Raw genomic sequence first — 16,162 nt, forward strand, 5'->3', positions numbered from 1 at the left:
TTGCCAGTCTAGGCATTCGATGGACCTGAGGATTAATCCTCCGTTGTAAACAAAGTTCGAAGATGACAGTTTCATTCTCAGTCGATACTCCGACTGTGATACGAGAATCACGCGTCGAAATTTTCTTACAATCAACGCGAAACGAGGAGTAAAGGTTTTGACTAAGCATTTTTTTCTTCTCTCAAATACCGAGGCGATTTTCTCCGAGGTTTAATTGAAAAATGTGCTGCGGACAATCAGATCAATTAACAATGATACCGATGATTTGCAACGGGTAAAACGAATTAGTGAAATGTCGTGAAATGTGAAGAATGTCGATTGATCATATTTATGCCTTGAAATTGCGTTTTACGGGAATATTCGCGATAAGAATAACGGAGCAATATATATTTTACGCGGAATAATTTAAGAACACTTGTATGTAGGTATGTCTAATCTCGAAATCAATCGCGCGTCGTGTCGAGTCGTTTAAAAGCAAAAAGTTCGCGTGTCGTGCCGAATTTCACAACTTCTCAACGAATGGTGAGTCACTTTTTACATTCCCTTTATAAAAATATTTTACCTAGGATATTTACTGTAAAATGCGCGTTAAATACTTTGGTGCCTCTCACTCGTTCTCAAACTATCTTACTATATATATATATTATTTATAAAATACGAGGAATTCGAAGCTGGATGATGAAAGAAGGGAAATAAAAAAAAAGGGGGGGGGGAGGGTCCGTGAATTTCGTAATTCGATATGATCGACTCTGTACATAAATCTGTATGTTTAATTAACAGTCTTTTCTCTAATTAAAAATGCTTGATTATTTTCAAGTTTGACGAAGATATTATTGGAACAAAATTCGAGAGACGCTGTTTCGCAGAGCGTGTTGCCTCTCAATTTTTGTCGTTAATTCCTTTTAAGCCCACCGACGTTCGAAAGTTTGCTTCTTCCACCAAATTGACACCCTAATTGCGTCTTGTCATCCGCAATGCCAGCCTCGGAATCACCAATTAGGAAACCAGTGTCCACATTTACTCCTACGCGTGCTCACTGCGTACACATATACACAACGTGCATTGTACATAGTTTTGTAGCCAAGGTCGGAAAGGGAAACGTTCGTAACGTGTGTAATTTTTTTCCTCCGTTTATTTTTTATCTCCTTGTTTATTCACTAATTAACGGAGAAACGCTTTGTTGGATAATTTATACACACATACGGTACCTACAAAGTACCCTATACCGCGGTTAGAGTTAAAGTTGAGGTCGTAAAGTAAAAAAATACTGCCACGTTGTGCGCGATGTTGAATTATGTTGTTGACTTTATTTATGTTAAAACGAAGGTCAGATATATAATATACGATCGTCTCTGATACAGATATCAAAGTTGTGGAACGACATTCGACTGAAATATATATTGTTAGATAAATTACACCGCTCGCAAAAATATAATATTAATCGCTTGTCAAATTATTATTATTATTATTATTATTATTATTATTATTATCATTATTATTATCATTATTATCATTATACACAATTGTCTGAACACACCGCGGAAGATTAACAAAACGGTATAAATTATATTCGCCTGGATTTATATTGTTCAAAATTTACGGTTACGTAGCGAATTGTTTCTACAAATGTATATTATATAGGTAGGAATATTCTCTCAATCTAGTCACGATGACTGCGATATTATAGTTATTTGTCGTATGCTTTAATATATAAATAATGATAATACTCTCGAAAATGATAATATCTTACTATACTCATGGAGCAAGTAGCGTTCGCGAATCGGCCGAATATATATGTATATATATATATATATATACACACATTAGAGTGAAATGCGCGTCTATTACAGGGTGGCTGAAATAAAAAATCCGTTTCATTTTTCTTCATCTCTCTCATCACTCGCGTCGACGGTTCTTTCAGTGTGAAATCGAAGTTTCCAAAATCTAACAATGATCAGGTATATTTGAAAGTAAACGAGGTTGGTTCGCCGGATTCATTCAGGGGGACGAAGAATGACACGAAATTTTTTTTTTACCCACTCCGTTCTATAAGCGTGAATATATTCATAGTAATAGCGATAAATCTTGAAACATTACGGATTATTATATTTACGCGTCATCTCGATTAAGGTACAACTTTATCGCAGTTATAACAGTAATAATAATAAAACGACAGCATAAACAACAACAATAACAGCAACAACAATAATAATAATACCGGTTATAGTAAAATTAATAATAAAAAGAATAATAACAATAATGAGCGTAATATAAGGAAAAAGATAAAACGAGAATAAGCTGACAATTAAATATTGTACAATGGAAATAATTGCATGGGAATAAAATGAAATTAGGTAATGCATTAAACTTAAATCTGTATAAATAAATATAGTAAATTACTGAACGAAAGCTCTGCTATCCAGAGCCTAGAATGTGATAACACGTGACCTATACTTATAAAATATTTATGCAGTATATATGATTGTACGAATTCGTTGGTTAATTGTTTAATTAGCTCATGACGATCAACTATAATATATTGCGGTAAGGAAGTGACGTTTTCATCCGAATCACGTGATTGCCTCTCTCATAATTAGTGAAAAAAAAAAAAAAAAAAAAGAAACACGATCTGCAGAATTCCAGAGGTTTCCGAAAAATATATCCCGATGAAATTATTGCGGGTACATTAATCAACTTGCCCGCAATTTAATTTCAAATTAATTGGAAACGTCTGGCGATTTCTCAATGGATGTACTATGTAAAATATTGACTATTGTAAATTTCGAATTTGGTAGGTAGCTTGATAAGTAGTTCGAGTAGTTCGAGGTTGAGGTAGGAACGTGACGATAAAAATAAGAAACAAAAAATTCACGTATCTATTAAAGTTTTCGATACCGTGCACGAACGTAGCTAACATTGAGCGAATTATTCTTTTTCTATTGCTCTTGCCTTTCTCATTGTTACCATTCCGTTCGACAAGTTTGTAACAAACATTGTGCGTATTATAACTCGTCTTAAATATAAAATGTTTCACGATTCGGTAACTATATGTATAATATTTAGTAGAGGGACGAGAAGCTTAAATCTCAAATTTCTGTCGTGCCTAATTTAAAGTGAAACTTTTTCTATGCGCAATAGCGAACGTAAAAATTAATACATTACCATTATTACTATACATATATTTCATATATATATATATATATATATATATATATATATATATATATAATATATGTATATGTATATATATATATACTGTTATTTAAACGATACGATTAATAATTTATTCGTAATAATTAAGTACAATTACTATGTATGCATGTATAATATTGTGTGTATACGATATACATACATATATAATAATACCCTTATCTGCAATTCCCGCATATATATATATATATATACATACAATATAAAATCGCTGTAGCGAATAAGTGGCGTCGCACGTACAACGTTGACTTAAAATGAGCGTTTGCAAGAAGATGCATAAATGTGGTTTGAAAGTCAGAGAAAAAAGTAGAAGAAAATAAAATTGAATGAAAAACGAAAGAGCGGAAAAATTGCGAAAAAAAAGGTAAAGAATTTATGAAAATGTAAAAACAATTACTATACTTTCTGGGCTCAAGAACCCTTATACCGCACCTGAAGAATTGGAAAATGGCAGAACGCGGCCCCTTCGCGTCTTTTTTAAACTTCTTTCAAATTGGAAAGAATACTCTTTGCATGAAGTAGCGAAAAAATTATTGATTTTATTTGATTCTTACACCGCATTCGCGCAGGGAATTCAAATGAATCGATTTAGCAATGTCTGAAATAATATACATAGTATATAGCTGTATATGATACATACGAAGGAAGGAATTCTAAGTTTGAAAGAAATTTTCGAAAGCGGGAAAGCCGGGCACGTTACGTGCCTATACTTATTAATGGGGGGAAAAAAAAAATGATTAACTAATAAATTAACTATAGATCTAAATAAAAATTATACATAAAATAATATTTCGATTATATAGGAAGCAAGCAAGCAATCTGGACCAATCGTGTATTTTCTAAATTTCGACAATTTATCAAACGTACTTAACAATATTATCCAATAACGAAAACAGTGCGTGTAAATATACGCACATGTACACATGCAGTGTTATACAGACATGATAATCGGTATAGCGAAAATTTTTTCCCATCTCGACTATATCTATAATATACTATCTCTACGCGGTGAATAATTGATCGACTTCTGTTTATTTATTTATTTTTTTTTTTTAATATCAATTTCACTCGATGCTCTATCTGGATAAGAATATCGTTCATTATACGTCGAGCATACGTTGACAGAGAGGGGAGAGAGAGAGAGAAAACGAAAAAACGATACAAGGCTAGACTGTCGTGATCGAACTACATAACGTGTCAGATATATGGGAGTGTGAAATATGTTAAAGCGAGGGAAGAAATCACATGTGAATTACGTCACAGACTTAGACCATACGAAATAAGGCCTTCGCTGAAATAACGCCCACGAAAGATGATATTCAACGGTTGATCTCGATAGCAATACATACATACATTCGTTGAGTACATAAATATTTACAAGTCTCATTAACGACTGCCTGACAAGAGTCGAGAATGACGGAGACTGTAATGAAGTTTAACGCGGGATAATCTGTACATAAGAAAAAAGTAACGAAGAAAAACTATTTCCTCACAGTACACGATGATCTTTGATAATTGTACGATTGACCAAACCTACCGACCTTATTTTTTAAGCAACAATCAACTTTTCGAATCTAATTACCAGCAAATATGAAAGACCAAATTATATTCCTATATAATAAAAACCGTAGCTGATCTACATCTATAAATACATTTAAAAAAAAAAAAATATATATATATCTATATACATACATATTATACATATGTACTACAATTCGTATATATATCCTATGTATACGATACATTGTATTATAAATACGTCAGTATGTATATTTTCTGACGAATCTTTAAATTGATCGACACAATGTTGACTCCGTTCAAAATTAATTTTTACTACTTTTCAGCGTTTTTTTTATTTTGTTTTTTTTTTTTTTGTAAATCTCTTTTTCTCATTACCTTTTCCATTTCTCTGCGCGACGAAATGCGTCCCGCAACGTGTATAAAAGATGATATATAAAAAGATAAATATAGGATCGTCGAAGAGGGTTTTGAAGAGTTTACATAACGTAGCGTATGTAACGTTAATCGTCTAATTCTGATGATTAATATTGAACTACTTGTGCGATGGAAAACAATTAAAAACACTTCTTGAAGCTACAAAAAAATTTAAAAAATTTAAAAAAAAAACAAAAAAAAACGACGAAAACACAACTCAACCATATCACCGTAGTTGCCTATACTAGCCACTAGTAGTGTCTCGTCGATACGTTATCGATATCGACCTGTCGAATTAGCCGCAAACGTTCGCCGCAATTTAGATGAATTCAGAAGACACACGTCCGCGCATGCTCGGCCTGTAATTATATTCACACGCGTCGTATTAGATATTACATCCTCAAGTTATTATACCTACGTATTCAATATGCCGTGTTCCAGGATGCATAAAAAGAGAGAACGGAATTAAGGGGGGAATAACAACTTTATCAAAATACCGCGAGCGTTCGCGGCTAGATGAAGAACTCTGTTCCTTACGACTATTATACATATTATACCTACCGTACGATACAAAGTTATCAATAATAATAATAATAATAATAACAACAACAATAATTATAATGATAATATGAATAATAACAATACAACACAAATAATAAAATATCGTTTGCTAATAAATTATTACTATCACAACCTATATTATTAAATAATATAATTATAGTGCGATAAATACTATATATATATATATAATATATATATATATATATATATACATATATATAATACATACATAATATACAGAAGCCTGTCAAATATTGTACATTTGCGACATCATTTCCTGTAACAACAATAACAATAATAATAATAATAATAATAATAACGGCGCTAGTGCTAACTGTAATATTATTGATAATGATAATACATAGTACTTATACGAACAGTAAAAATAATTATATATATATATATATATATATTTATATTATATTTGTATAATATATATATATATAATTATCATTACGGCACGTATACAATACGATGGTAAAGGTTCAATGCACCATGACTGCTATTAAGTTCTAAGCGTACGACAAGGTCTGCTATCGTCGATTATTATCATCATCATCTAAGACAAGACGGTCGCCTGCCCCTGCATCACGTAATTTCCTTTCTCGTCGACGATGGCATCTTCTCGTTTTATAGCATAATCGGTACATTGAGGTGTAGAGAAACGTTGATTAACCGCGATAGCGCAAACACTAAACATCGTACAAACATACCTGTATTATATATTAGCGATTCTCGCTTGTCGCAACTGCGTGTAGGTGAATTCAATTAGTCGATGCATTGAATTAAAATTAATATTATACGCAACTGTTATTAACAAATCCGAGAATAAGTCTTTATCGCTTTGCTCATGCGGCGCCTAGGAATATTTACCGGAGAAGTAGGTGTAAAGTGCATGTACGGCTTGGACCTTTCGGTTTATCTAGATTTTATTGCCTCCCTACAGCTGTGTGTGGGTGTGACACGTTATGTTATATTATTTTCACATGCACACGATATGCGAATTTGCATTCGATGACATTAAACGCGTTGGAGAAGGACAGCGTTGTATACGGTCACGTCGTTAATATCACGTATAAAATTACCGATGATTCCTGCGTCTGCCGTTGTACGCAATTCGTTTAATGCCATTCAACGCTCTTCGCTAATTGACAATTTCACATCACGATCTGTAATTATCTTTTAACACCGTCACGTCGCGTTGACCGCCGGTGTTACAGGGAAAAGGCGGCGTGGTTCTTTCTGTTAGCTTCAATTTCTTCAAACGTTCTTTTCTCCTTTTCTCCCGATCAACCGACACCCAGTGACGGATATTGTGTCAGGTTAATCTACGCGTACAGGCCTCGATAATTTGTCAGTACATCAAAAGGACCTTCTAATCCAATTAATTCATAGATAGCCAGCTGCCTCTGCTGTGCCGCTGTGTTCCAGCGTGTATACGTACACTTGTTGGGCAGCTTGCAGGGTCGCATCTGAGATGAGATTGAGGACCGGGAGATAGAGTCGATAGGAGATGAAAAATTAACTCCGATAAGTCTGATAGGGAAGAATCTTCCACTAACCGTGCACGGCTATGGTTCCATGGTACGGATCAGGTATGCATCGGGTACGCGGAGAAAATAAACGCCCCGCAGCGATAATTATCTCACAACGTTTGAAAGATACGCTCCGGTGCTCGTGCTCACGCCCTGCTGCATGTTATTATACTGTATTGGAGAGAAAAATAAATAAATAAATAAATAAATAAATAAATAAATAAATAAATAAATACCGACTCGCTCGCTAACGCTGGGGTAAAAATTGAATCGGCTGCAATGAAACTCGTGTTTCGCGAGCCCCACGCGTGGCCTGAAAATTATCGTCGTCGTGTGTCAGGCTACATGTGTTCGCTTGTCCGAATCATACCCCGGGAGTGATTTATGCCTCGCCGTTACGCGTCGTGTGACTTTCCACCGACCGAAAAACGACGAGGTGTTCGCGGGTCAACGTCGATCGATTATCCTCGTAAATTCGGGCTTTTCATCTCTCTCTCTCGTTCGAGTCTCTCGCTCGTCGGGGGTGTCCGTCTTTGAATTTTTCTCTCCGATCTTCCTCCTCCTCGTTTTCAAGGCGCACCTGCGACTCGGAGCCTGATTTCGAGTGCGTCCCTGGGTCGTCGTACACCTGCTCCTTCGCCTTATAACCTGTCCGGACACGGCGAGAGTCCCTCGGCTGCGTTTACCATCGTCCTCCGGGTTTGTGCACCTCGCGGAGTTTCAGCCGCGGCTGTAACGGTGTCCCGTCTCTTTCTTCCTCTCCTCCACTCGACTCCGCTCCGCTCCTTTCTTCGTTCAGCTTACAGCTCGCAAGCTCGCAAGCTCGCCTCGCCTCGCCTTTGCAGCAACGCTTGCTTGTCCGCCGCTCGTTCGAGGCCAGAAGAACGCGTCGGGCCGGGTCGGACCTTACAATTAGATTATATCTCGATGGAAGTGAAACGCCCACTAGGTACAACCGATATCTCGTCGACTCTACGTGTAACCAAGAGATACTCGCGACTTCGTATCTCGCGCGATTGTTACGTGCAACTGTACGATCTTTCGTTTCGCAAGAGAAAACACTCCTGGCCCGATCCCGGGACCGATCGCAACCGCGAATCCACCTCTGCGGAACAAAAACCGCAGACTCAAACCCGCTAGGGAATTATTGACGAAAATTGCGATTCTTCTCGTGATTCTACCGCGACTTCGCGAGATTTAACAAACAAGCTAACGTGAATTTCGGGGTTTGGAAAATAAAGGAGGATCGAGCTGCGGGACTACTTTTTTAAAAATAGAATATCGCGACGCTTCGAGTATCATTCGCTTATCCCTGCAATGGATATCAAAACATTGATATCAGCGATTTGAAATTTATTTAAAGTGTCGGTGGTGATCGACGATCCCACGAAACGAAAAGCTTCTCACTTCGTGTCAATTTGATTGCACGGGGAGTGATTAGACGGTCGCGTAAAAAAGTTGAAAGAAAAACAAACTTCCAACATGCTGATACCTCGAGGCAGAAGGATGTACCGGACTGATCTTTGTGGGACTACCGTAGTAAAAAATTCCGGCAGTCGAAGAATGTCACGCAACAAAAGTGTTGCGGGAGGAGGAGGCTACACCTGAGAGTGAGAAAGAGAAAGACAGATATGTAGATAGATAGATGGATAGATAGATAGATAGATAGATAGGAAGATAGACGGACCATCCAGTCAGCCAGTCATGTATATATATATATATATATAAATATTTGATGCATATAACGGACAATTACGAGGAACGAGGCATCTCCGGCTGGGTATGGCATTTTTATTTTGTTTCTACTTCTTTACTTTCAATTGCCGCAGTCCGCGCGACGCGTCAAAAACGAACGCTGTGATATTTCCTCGGGGGGCATTGAAACGCAAATCAGGGTCTTGGGTCACGTCAAAACTCGAGTCTCCCGTGGAGCTCGGAAGAGCCGAGCCAATGGTCAAGCTGGTGCTGACAATTGAGCGTAAGAGCAGCTAGAACCCGGTGAAAGAGCCTCGCGTCGACTCGTCTCGAGGAAAGTTCTTGCTGCGGGGTCAATTTGTCACGAAATCATCACGTGTCCAATCATTAGCCGGCTTCGGGCCCTCCGGCTCGTTCCTACTAACGCACTGCTCGGCCCTTCGCCCACGCTCCTTTGTACTTTACTTCCTCGAATATTTTACAACCTACGGACTACGGTCCAGTTTCACGTTGCGCTCTCTTAACGAGCAACGAGCTCGGCTAGGTATCCGTAATCGCGGATCTTCGTACGCGAGCCGATTTCTTGACGTCTATCAATGTGTACGACTGCAGCTGCACCGACCGGCGAGATAATTATTACACGGCAATCGCGTTATAAACGCAATTACGCAAAATCCGTTACGAAACGCCCGTAACGTGTCCGATGTTGGTCAGCGATAGTTAAAACCCATTTACACACATTTTTTGCCCCTGCGCGCGTGTGTGTGTGTGTGTGTGTGTGTGTGTGTGCGGGTTGCAGGATAATTCTTAGGAAACTTTGCCGTATCGATGCGGTAGCAAAGGATTCTATTGTATGCCAGCTTCGAGTAGAAGAATTATGTATTCGGTTCAAGAAATTACTGTTCAAAAATGATAAATCTCTACCGGGGTTCGTTTTTTTTCTTAAGATTGATGCATACGTGCTCGCACCTGCGCGGCTGCAGGCGACCCTCCCCAAGTCGCCGGAGGTTGTTTGGGAACATTATTGGAAAGTGGTTAATTAAAATCGAACGATTCATTTGCGTAACCTGATAGACCTTAGCGATGAGTTATGTCCCATAATTAAAATCATTCGGTCTAAATGCCGCTGTGCAAGTCTCAGCGCAACTTTCCCAACTATGATGATATTTTATCTACGTATATATATATATATATATATATATATATATATACACCGCTGGTTTAAGTAGGCTGCAGTTTAATGGTCCTTCTATATCTACCGGATAGTTTCGTAACTCACTTTTCAATTTACTCAACTATCGATTACCCGATTTCGATCGACAAGAGCGGCCTGAATTTACTCGTCAATAATCGTCAAATCAAGCTGCTCTTAAGCCTAAGGTTTCTGCGATTTATGAAAAGTTCCGTGTACTTGAGTTTCAAGTGTTACGAACACGCTCGAAGTGAGTGTCAAACGAATGGCAGTTATCCGAGGTCCAACCGTGGACTCGCGACTTCTAGAACCCAGCGTTTCAAATCACAGACAATCCCGAACATAGAATTAATAATAAAATACGGATATCCGCCTCGTCTGAAACAAATTCCTCAAATTCCACTGGTGATAAATTTTCTAGTTCGCGGACGTTACGAATCAGTTTGCGTACGACGCACTCGGCGCAATCTTTGCGACGTGTATAGTCGATCGAGCGTACGATGTAAAGAAGTCGGAGCTCGTGCTGCCGCTTCTTTCTGCGGTGATTCGAATCAAGCTGAGATTCTTGACGAGGGCACGCATCCCGGGGTATCGGAGCACGTGTACCTCCGACGATAAATCAAAGGGTGAATGCGAAAATGTCGATAGCGTCGGTGGTCCGGCGGGTAAGAAGAAGAGTCGGAGAGGATGCTGGAAGCACGAGAAGATCCTTCCTTCCTTCCTTCCTTCCCTCCGTTCCCTCCCTTCTTTCCTTCTTCCACCGCGAACATTCGAGGTTCGATACGCGAAGGAGGATGGAAGGACGGGGGCGGCACGCGCGTACCTCGGCGTCCGGATCCTGCGGATAGGAGCCGGCGAAAGGATGCCGGGAGATCGTCCGCAAGGAGACGCGGGATGAGCGCAAGAAGCGGAATGCAGCGCCGAAAGACGCGCCGGCTTAATTGCATTTAATTAATCAACGGCGAAGGAGACTCCGGGCCAGCCGCGAATCTCGAGGCGCGACGCGAGAGGATCCATTGATGAACGTTGCCCGGTGGTCGGCTCGTGATTTCATCCCGATCCGGTCGACGGACCGGCTTATTGTTAGTCGAGGCGCGCGCCGCCGACGGATTCCGGTTTCTTCGATTAAAACGCCGCCCGAGAATGATGCCTTCCGGTGGCGTCTCTCCTCCTCGTCCTCACCCCCGATTTCTTCTTGCTCCGCAGTCTCATCTCCTCCCCTTCGCTTCTTCTTCTTCTTCTTCTTCTTCTTCTTCTTCTTCTTCTTCTCTTCTACATCTTTTCGGCCCGGCCTGCAGCTGAACGGAACGCAGCATCCGATTTTCGATTACCTATCACGCCGCGATTTTCTATGCCGATTATACGAGCGGAGATCGATTATATCGCGATCCGAATCCCGATCCCGCGGCCAGGATTATGTGTGTTCATACAGTGAATTATACCGGCTGCAACCGGTCTTTTGATTAATTTCAGTCCTGCGTCCGCAGCGTCATCGGCTCGGCGGGTAGCTGTGCACTTACTTTACACTTCTTTTATACCTTCCGCGTCTTCATTATTTTCACCACAACACAATCAGTCTCGGCTCTACTACTCCGTTCACCTCCGGCTCTCTTATTTATCGTTTTCTCGACGTCTTCCGCGACGCGGAATTACAGCCGCGCGCCGCGCTGCCTAGAAACGATCCGGTATTCCAGCCGCATTGTGTCAATTCCAGTTTGCTCGAGTAGGAAAATAGAAAAAAAAAATAAAATAAAAAAAACAATAAGTAAATAAATAGGGATGATGGAAACAGAAGAGATCTTTTCCTCGCTCAGCGCCGCTCGAGTTCATTCACTAAGTCGACGTTCTTGCCCCCCGCGATTCCTCGGGGAACGAGGGGGAGGGATTTGCGCTTTTCCAGTGGCAACGAACTAGAAGGAATCTCGTTACTATCGGATAATCGCTTGTCGAGATAGTAACGATCCCTTCGTCTTTTTCTGTCTCTCTCTTCTCTCTCTCTCTCTCTCTCTTTCTATTTCTTCGCTTCTCTCTTCTCTCAAGGGGGGCAGGCAGGCATCTGGTGTCACTGAAGCGGGGGGAAAAATAAAATCAGTAGGCAAAGAGGAAAGAAGGGGAATCGGCGCGGACTGATACGCCAATAATCCGATACCGAGAGATCGAGTGACTTCTTCGAAGAGAATATCGTTTGTCGGCGGCCATTCATTGTAATGAATGTCAGTCGACGTCGGATCACGTTATGTTAAGTTGGGTTAGTTTAATCTCACTCACTCCGCGCGGCGGCCCCACATCTCGCAACTTCTTACCGGTGCAGCCCGCGGGATGCGAGTAGCATAAATCGATGAAACGGTCGAATTAGTGGAAATTTATCTTTCCACTCTGTTTTTCTCTGTATCTTTTCTTTTCTATTTATTTTCTTTCTCATCTTTTCTACCCCCACTCGCGATAGGTTGGAAATTTTAGCGATAAACAAAAATGGCGCGTCTCGTCACGCCCCCTTCTCATTATACAAGTCGATGCAATAATTGCAGGATGCCGCGTATCGATCAACGTCATCACGACTATTAATTAATAACGAATTGAAACTCGCCTTGGCGCGAAATGGAAATCGTATCGGATAGCTGTTAATTGCACCATGTACGTTCTCGGAGCGCTGCTGCTGCTGCTGCTGCTGCTGCTGCTCGACAATTAGTTATGCAAATGAAGGTGGTGAAACCGTTGTTATACCAGCAAAGAATTCCGCCTCGGTATAAATCGCGAGGGAAATATACGCGACGACTAGATTCGCAGAATGGTCAGCCTCCGCCTCGTCTTGGGTTGATTTTCAACGTCAAACGCGATCTTCGCGGCCGGTTCTCGGCTCGGTTATTCAAAACGCGTCGAAGACTCGCCGTAAATAGGACTCTACGAACCTCCCGCCGCATAGATTGTGGAGCCCGCGCTAAGATCCTGGTTCTGCGATAGGCTGAGCGCGAGACAAATTGAAGTTTTTCAACGACGAACCTGTCCGCCGTGGTCCACGACCCCGTCTCCTCCAACTCCCGATACCGTCTCTCCCGGCACGATCCTGTTTGCTCGCTCTCCGCTCTCCCGCAGCCTCCGACATCCAGCCTCTCGGGACCAGAGGATCATTTCAATACCTCGATTCACTCGTAGTAACGAGGAAAATTACGGAGAAGAAGAACGCACCGGTGCTAGAGAAATTCAGGGTAACCATTGTGACTAAAAGATTTGAGTACCTGCCATTAGACGTCAAATCCATTTACTCCGGAATTTTTCCGAACGTTGTAATCTTTCGGAGTCTTCCCTACCACCGTTTTGAATACCAAAGCAGCGGCTTGACTTTTGAATATTGTAAAATAACAACAAGTTACAGGTACGCGATTTGTTCGCATTGTATCTATGATCATCGCGCGTTTCTTTGCGCCAACCGCCTGGCGCAGATAAGCATAAGTGAATTAATTGAAGATGCCCACACGGAACGAGGCGCGACTTTAATTATACCTACCGACGTTATTAAAACGGTTCTATCGAGGGCGAGCAAGTCTTGTATGACCGGAGTGCAACTGCGGAGGAATTTACGCCTCAAGATACGTACATATATTATACGTTACATGTGCGTATATACATGTATATACATGTATATATATATATATATATATATATATATATACACCTATATATTTAATACAACGTATGCACATATTACATGCACCGGAGCTTAGAATAAATCTTGTCTTACGCAAGGGGGCTCTCGCCATTAGTTAGCTTTGTTCGAATACATACCTGCGTACAGCATATGCGATATATCGCCTTGCACACTGCAGGCGGAGAATCGGGTGTTCTCCGTCACGCATTCAGCGAAAAATCGCCGCTGCAGCGGTAGCTGCTTGTTGAAAAATAATAAAATTGACGAGGCTTTTTCGGACGATCGTCTAACGCGCGATCCTTAACTTCCCAGGCCCTGCCAGGCCCTCCGTGGGCCCCTCATGCCCGCCAAAATACCTCTTTTTTCTTACGACGCTCCGCCGCGAGGCCGTATTAGGAAACCTGGAGTCATTGTAGGTAGAGAGACCGACCGACGGCCTCCCCTCGTCGACGAATATACCGGTGAGCGAAAATAAAGGACGCAACGGATGAAGGGAAAGAAAAGTAAAACACCTCACGGTGGAGAAAAATTCCCGACGGGTCGATCGATCCTTACCGAAATCGATATCGTACGTGGATATTAGGGCGCGGGTCGTTGTTTTGAACTTTTTCCAAATCCAGAAATAGTAATCTCCTCAAAAACAGGGGAAAATGTTTACGTACGTACTCGACGGAAAAAAAACGAAAAAAAAAAAAAAAAAAAAAAACCACTAATCGAGCGTCGATCGATCGGAGGGTGAGATCCTCGCTTCGCCGACTATCGATCGTTCATTCTAATTCGGGTTCGACGCGCGTCGTCGGCGTCTTCGACTCTTAGACGCGGCGGTTGCAACGGGGGGATAAAAACTCGTCAAGGTGAGCCTGCTCCGTGAGAGGTGAGTGCGTGAATGGGCTTATGCATGAATGGGCCCTTACGCACCGGGTGCGTTTGGAGTCGCGGCACGACCGCGTCTCGGCCTTATACTACACCACCTTCAATGGAGCATCAATGGAGCCAAAAGAGCGCGATGTGAAACGCTTAATTATATCCGCTGGCCGGAGACGTCGATGCTCGGACTAATAGACGGTCCTAAAGAAATCGACCCCTCTCTTCTCGCAGCAGCTCCGGCTCCGATTCTCGATCCAGTCACCTTCTATTTCCTTATCGTCAATCGCACGCACTCTCCGGTTTTATTTTCGATACTTTTTTGACGCCCCTTGGGGGGGGGGATTAGAATATACATGTACCCGTTACATCCTGTGCAACAAAAAGTTCTTATCCGGCCGCGGTAGGCAATTCGTATTATACTTATGATAATGCATAAAACTTGTATACCAGCTGTTATGCGTTTTATCGATCGTCGATTAATTTAATTGGCACCTATACACGCGGGCACTTATTTTTCTAGGCGTGGGACCGCCGCCTCCTCCTTAGGCAATTGATACGCGCAACCGTTTCGATCATCTTTTTTCGTCACGTCAGACCCTCTTTGTACCGCTAATACGAAAGATCCTTACCAATCCGGTATAAGATAGCTTGTCTTCGATACGATTACGATGGAAATCGATTCTACCCACGGGCCGTTGAGATGTAGTTCGTACGGCTCGGAGATAAAATGATATTAGGCCGATCACTTTCGGGTGGGAACTTTAATTCGGTTGATACGAAAGACGCGATTGAGTCATTCACAGCTCGCATTTTACATCGACACGCCGCAGCATTTTTCGTATCGTTTGAGAATGAAGAAATTACTTAGTCACGAATGCCCCTTTCACCGAAGGTGTTCGTCGATGCCTATTATACGTCTGCGGCCTCTCGCAAAGCGTCTTGTCGTTCGATTATGACTATCCTCTGCACTCCGGTATACGGAGACGCGCGAGTATAATGAAACGATTATCCGCACCTCGATCGGCACTCGGTGGAATGGGATTTCGTAATTGCCCGAGTGTTTGTTCGTCGTATAATAATTGCGTTAAAATAACCGAGTTAAATTCTTACGTATCGCCGATGCGGCCGCGGCAACTTTTTTCCCTATTCTATTTACCGAAAGGAAAGGCGTTCCAGTCGGGATATTGAATTATAATGACAACGGTGGTGGAATTGTATAGTAATCAGCATTGAACAACGAGGCTCAGTCGGAGGCGGGGGCGGCCCACGAAGCGTCGGCGATAACTCTACGGTCTGTTGGATTGCACAACGAATATCCGCGGTCCGCGGAACAGCGGACAAAACTCCCAGCTAGCCTTCGTAATGCGAAGAGTGAAACGAGCGTTTCTTTCCAATTGTGTTGTAATTCTGCAAACTATCGGTTGGCCCGAGGGATAAAGGGAACGGTAAGAATAATCGGAGAATCGGCACAATTAACGGCCAACTATTAATAACAATATAGTTTTATTGTTTGCGATATAA

At 41.5% G+C, this 16,162-nt stretch overlaps 1 protein-coding gene across 2 annotated transcripts in view; it reads left to right on the forward strand.

Annotated features, from left to right (window-relative positions):
* The window catches only part of LOC107217994 (potassium voltage-gated channel subfamily KQT member 1), a 129,773-nt gene that overhangs the window by 97,429 nt on the left and 16,182 nt on the right, over window positions 1-16,162 (forward strand). The gene's annotated exons all lie outside the window — the stretch shown is intronic.

The sequence above is a fragment of the Neodiprion lecontei genome, chromosome 6 (assembly GCF_021901455.1).
Source record: "Neodiprion lecontei isolate iyNeoLeco1 chromosome 6, iyNeoLeco1.1, whole genome shotgun sequence".
Classification (NCBI taxonomy): Eukaryota; Metazoa; Arthropoda; class Insecta; order Hymenoptera; family Diprionidae; genus Neodiprion; species Neodiprion lecontei.